This window comes from Pinus tabuliformis, chromosome 1_2 (genome assembly GCF_031772625.1).
Source record: "Pinus tabuliformis cultivar Carrire ecotype Pingquan chromosome 1_2, CPIR1, whole genome shotgun sequence".
NCBI lineage: Eukaryota > Viridiplantae > Streptophyta > Pinopsida > Pinales > Pinaceae > Pinus > Pinus tabuliformis.
In genome coordinates this window covers 250,028,874-250,034,873 of record NC_142298.1, presented here as the reverse complement: position 1 = coordinate 250,034,873, position 6,000 = coordinate 250,028,874, and positions in this window count along the sequence as shown.

Here is a 6,000-nt window from a genome sequence, read left to right as displayed (position 1 = left end):
TATTTTAAGGAACCCAACATATCTATCTTTTTTTTTTTTTTTTTAAATTATTTATTTATTTTTTATTGTACAAAGTTCTTATGCATTTGTTTTCCAAGAAAGTATCTTAACAAAGTTCTCATGCATTTGTTTTCAAGAAAGTATCATAACAAAGTTCTCATGCATTTGTTTTCAAGAAAGTATCAAAATAAACCTTTCTTTTGGGCATAAGGACTAAAATAATAATAATGTTAACCTTTTATGCATTAAAACTATCCAATATACAACACACAAATCATTTATCTTTTTACCCACCAAAACATATAACTTTTGCAAACTCTTGGAAAGGAATTAACACAATTGACTTATCTTTCACGCACAAGAAAAACATATTCTTTCCAAAGAAGATTCCTATGACATATATTATCTATGTGTCATTTATCTATGCATAGGTTATTATAGTTTCTCATAACTAAGTATTATTTTTTCAAAAGAACTCTCTTATCCATGAAAATCCATGGGAATATTTTCCATGGATTTATTAAATAACTAATCTTTTCCAAAGCTATGGAAATATTGTACCATGACTAAGCACAAAACCATTGTGTTCTTTTCAAGAACACCACAAGATTTATTTATTCTAATTAACCAAAAGGTCATAGTTGTTTATTTTTTTCTTCAACAAAGACTTATGTCTTATAAACACATCAAATAGTTTTTTTTTGTAAGCTTAGGTAGGTCCTTTTTCTATTTATAACAAAACAAGCTAAATACACATACTGTCAATACTGGCAATAGGTGGCCTCAACTTGCCCAGTGGGAAACCAAGTCTGTTGGCCACCTATGCATATTATACGCCATCCAAAATTGGTAAATTAGCAGTCTTTCTACCCAGGCTATGTAAACAAAGCTATTTAAAATCCAGTTTTTATCTACCATTCCCATAAACATGCAAATATAAGAAAACCATCCGCTAAAAAACAAAAGTGACCTGAGAACATATGCTCAGTCTATTCCTTCGGTTCATCCTGTTCAGGCTCAACAATTGCTGGATCCGCTGCTGAGCCATCGTGCACTGGTGTCCTGTCCACTAAACTGGGGATATGTCTCTCTATGCGATCCAGGCGAATATCTTGTTTACAGAGTTGAAATTGAATAGTCTGCAAGTCCCGTTTGTAATCGGGCATATCCCTGATTATTAAAGCCATGCCCATGGAGACTTGCTCCATTGCCTTACACATCACCCCCTTCATGAGCCAATATAAGTGAAGAGTCTGCTTGAACAGAGACATCCGGCCTCTCGTATTGCCAAGGTCAGAAACAAGGTTTCTCCACTCTTCCATCTCTTCCTCAGAATCTTCTTCCTTCACACTATCTTCCATCTCCTCAATTATTTTCCTGATGCCTTCATCTGTGTCCCGCATGTAGGCTCTGGCCGCCTCCTGCACTGTCTCGTCCATGGGACGACGACCCCGTCTTTTGCCAGGGGTACCACTGACCTGGGGGCGCGGGCTATTATTTGTCCTTCCTTTGCGTCCCCAACCACGACCTCGGGCTGTCCTTGCCATATCGCTGCTTCCTTCTATCTGTTCACAGGACGAACAGTAATGGGTCAGGATGAAATCATCTTCCGACCAAATTCCCATAAACTCTGGAGTTTTCTATCTGTCTCCCCTATCTCGTCTGTGTCTACACTCCCCTATTCCCAAATCTCCCGGTGGGTTATTCCGTCCCTTCTCCATATTCCCCCTTGCCTTCTTCTCACTCGGGTTTCTGATACCGGTCTCTCCGTCACTTCCTCGGTCTCCCTCTTTAGTTTTGTTTTCCCCTGCTCGAGGTTTCCTCAGTATGGTAAACCCATGAGTCTGACTCCCAGAATTTTCTCCCCTCCTCCCCTGCAGTCTGGCTCCTCTCTCTTTCCCGTCAGTGATCCCCCCTTGTGAGGTCTTTTCCTTCTTTCTAGGATTCTCACCTGGTTCACCCTCCCAGGCTCGCTCTCTTCCTCGACTCGGGTTTCCCTCCCCTATCCAACCTCCCTGCCTGGTTAATATTTCCAGACTATCCAACCTCCCATCCTCCATGTCCCTCTCTCTGTCACCCTTTATGTCCAAGGCTTTGGACTCATCCTGCCTCTTCCTGTCCATATCTATGCCCTCTCCCTTTTCCTGCCTCAGAGTCGAACTACCAGGCTCTTTCTTCCCCCGAGTCCCATACTGATTACATAATTGAATTTCCTCACCGAGTCTTTCCTTATCCCCCATACCCCTGGTTCTAACCCCCCCCCAAGCATTCTGCAATTGGCTATTCGAATTACAGAGTTTAGGCAGTATACATACCCGGTGATTCGCTTCCTGAACTCTGGCTAATTGCTAGGCTTCCTTGTCCCACTCCTTCTTATCTCTCTCCTTCTAACCTTCCTTTCTGCCTTACTCCCCCTTTCATATCTCCTACCACCACCCTGCTGTCCCATCCTTCCTTCATTGCCATCCTTCCCACCTCTTCTCATCTTGACATTCCTTATGCCACTTCTCTCAACCATTCGGTTGTACCTCTCCACGTTCATTCTTTCACTCATGTGAGCTGCGGTGAGCAGTCCTCGCTCCGTCTCTCTTTTGACATCACCATTATGGCTCTTTACTTCCTCCGTCACCCCGATCGAGGGATAAACCCATCAAATAGTTATTAAAACTACACATTTCAAAAAGGAAATCACACTTTCCAAGAAAAATAAACTAATTAACTTTTCTCTTTTATTTTTCACCACCCATGGAAATATTTCACAAATTACCCTCTTTAATTTATATTCACTTCAAAGAAAATAACTTGGATTTGTTATCATTTCATACATCATTACAAAATCTCTTTTTAAGAAAAGAGCGTGCATCCTATCGTTTCTTACATAAAAGGAATATACAATGTTATATAAATACAACAAAAGTTACTTATCTTTTAAGGTTGCAAATATATAATAACAATCTTTTTCTATATGTAGTAATAACAATCTTTATCTACATGTAGTAATATATTTTCTTTACCAGAAAAAATGGTGATTTCAAATCGGAGCTCCCGCGAGGCCGCCCCCTGACTGGTTCCCCGCCTCCTCCAGGCCCCGCCTGGCAGCTCTGCTGCTGGGTCTGTCTTTGCCCCTGCAGGCCCTCCTGGGCTCCCTTCCACTGCTCCGCGATTTCTCTCGGGCCTCCTACGCGGCCCCAGCTTTGGGGCCCCCCTACCTTCTTTGCCTCCGCTTTTTTCCTCTACCGGCATCGTGTTGGCCCTCCTCCGCCGCCATGTCTGGGACTGATCCTTCCTCATCCCCAGACTTCGAAGACAACAAAAAACTCTTTGCATCTCTCATCCCTGAGAACGCCTCCTCAAGAATCCGCCCATCTGCATCCAAGTTTGTCAAGAAGCTAGATGAAATTCCTGAAGTATCTCTTCCTCCCAGTCTCCCGAGGAAGGCTGCGATTGCTTTAGCTGAGAGGGGTCTCGTTGGCCAGTTTATTGGCCTCTGGCCTTCACCCAGAGCAGTCCAAAAATGGGTGGAACATAACTGGAACGCGATAATACAAGGGAAAATAGCTATCAGATTTTGTGGAAGGGGCTTCTATACTTTTCTTTTCGAACCATAAGAGGACCGCAACCTCATTTTTAGAAATGGCCCCTACTTCATGGATTCAAGAGGTCTCTACCTGAAGAGATGGTCTCCCGATTTTGATCCGGAAATGGACATCCCAAATGCAGTCTCGGTTTGGGTCCGTCTGCCTCACCTCCCTCTCCACTGGTGGGGAGATGAATCGGTAAAGGCCATTGGGAACGCGGTTGGAAAATACATTGACAGATGTGAACCAAAGGAGAAGATGCACGCCTGTGCGAGGATCTACGTTGAAGTCGACCTAGGGAAAGGCCTGCCGGAAGCCATCAAGATCAAAGTAGATCAATGGACACATATCTAACAGCTAGACTACGAGCAACTACCTTTCAAATGCAAGGTATGTCACGAGTATGGACATTTTGCAAATAGATGTAGTAAGTTAAAAACAAATGAGTCTAATGAAAATGCTGAAACTTCTGAAGGCTCATGGGAGCAAGTAAAAAAGAAGAAATCAAACCCCCTTCAAGGCCCAAGTTCCAAGCCTCCTCTGGAACCCCAAGCTGCCCCTCCTCCTCCCCCTTCTATCTCAACCCAACCCTTCCCCTCATCCTCCAACCCTTTTGAATCCCTGTCAGTCGAAGAACCCCTATCACCCCCTCCCTCTCCCCAAGCCACTGCCCTCGCAGTCATCCCCTCTCCCTCGCTGCCCCCGTCCTCTCCCCCTCCAACTATAGAACACATCCTCACTAGAAACAAAATGAAAGAAGCAAGTCTCACCTCTGATCCTCCGAGAAAAGCAGGCAAGAAGTCAAACAAAGAAATTAGAGATGAAACAACAGCAAAAAAAATGGCCACTGGAACTCAGCAACCGATGGATTCATTCCTGGACAAACAAAAAGGAAGTGGGGAAAAGACAAAGGAGAGGAGCGGGGCTCATCCAAAAATTAGTAAATAATGATATTGGTCTCCTGGAATTGCAGGGGGCTGGGCTCCTCCCTAAAATCAAATGCAGTCCGGGATTTAATCAATCAAGAGCAGCTAGATCTCTTCCTCATCCAGAAGACCAAAATATCTGATCAAGACTTTCAGAACCTCACAAAAAGATACAAAAATTTCACAGGTACAGCTATAGATGCAGTAGGTGCCTCAGGAGGAATAGGAACACTTTGGAACAAGAGCAAATGGGACCTCACCAACCAAAAATCTTGCAACTGGTGGGTAAGAACAGATCTTAAAAATAGAGTCTCAAAAGAAGAATACACCATCTATAACATCTACGCCCCGAATCACTACAGGGATAAAGCTCTCTGCTGGGAATCCATAAACTCAGAATTGCAGGCCTCTCAAGACAGGAACATATTTATGGGTGGAGATCTGAACCTAATAAGGAACATTGAGGAAAAAATAGGTGGGAATTTCCTCGCTGATCCCTCAAGAGACTCACTGGAAGCGATAATCCAAACCCATAACCTCATTGATATTCCCCCTTATAACGGAAAATTCACGTGGAGCAACAAGAGAGTTGGAATTCACAATATCAAAGAGAGACTGGATAGAATTTTAATTCATGAAAGAATTGTTTCAGGCTTCTCCTCAGTCAAAAGCAAAATTGTCCACGCCTCAACTTCAGACCATAAGCCTGTGGTCCTGATCCTCGACAAGGGAAGAAACCTTGCGCCCCTTCCCTTCAAATATAATAAATCTTGGGACTCTAAGGAGGACTTTCGAAAACTCATCAAAGACCACTGGGCGAAGGAAGTCATTGGTTCGCCACATTACATTTGGGAAACAAAATTAAAATCCTTAAGAGCAGTAATAAAACAGTGGGCCAAAGCAAACACAACAATGGAAAATAAAAAAAGAGCAGAACTACACAGGCAAATGGAACAGTGGAATCAGGAGAAAGAGGATAACCAACTCACAAAGGAAGACCAATCCCAGGAAAACGAAATGTTCAGGGAACTCTACAGGCAAAATAGAGTGGAGGAAGAAGAACAGAGACAGAAATCGAGGTGTCTTTGGCTCAGAGTTGGAGACAAAAACACCTCCTTCTTTCACAACAACATAAAGATCATACGAGCCGGAAATCAAATCGATAAAATCATTCCAGAGGGGAAAGAAATCAGCGAACAAGAGGAAATTAAAGAGGTAGCGCACAACCACTTCAAATCCCTCTTATCAGCAGTCCCTCAGACTTCGAACAACACAGATTTTCTCAGACCAGTCGAGAGCAAAATTTCTGAACTACAAAATAGAGAATTGGATCAGGATGTTTCAGAGGAGGATATAAGATTGGCTACCTTCAACATGCAACTGGATAAGGCCCCGGGACCCGACGGTTTCACCGTTGCCTTCTACAGGAATCACTGGGACACAATAAAAAAAGATTATGTCAGGATGGTTAAAAATGTCTTTAAAAAATTTAAGAT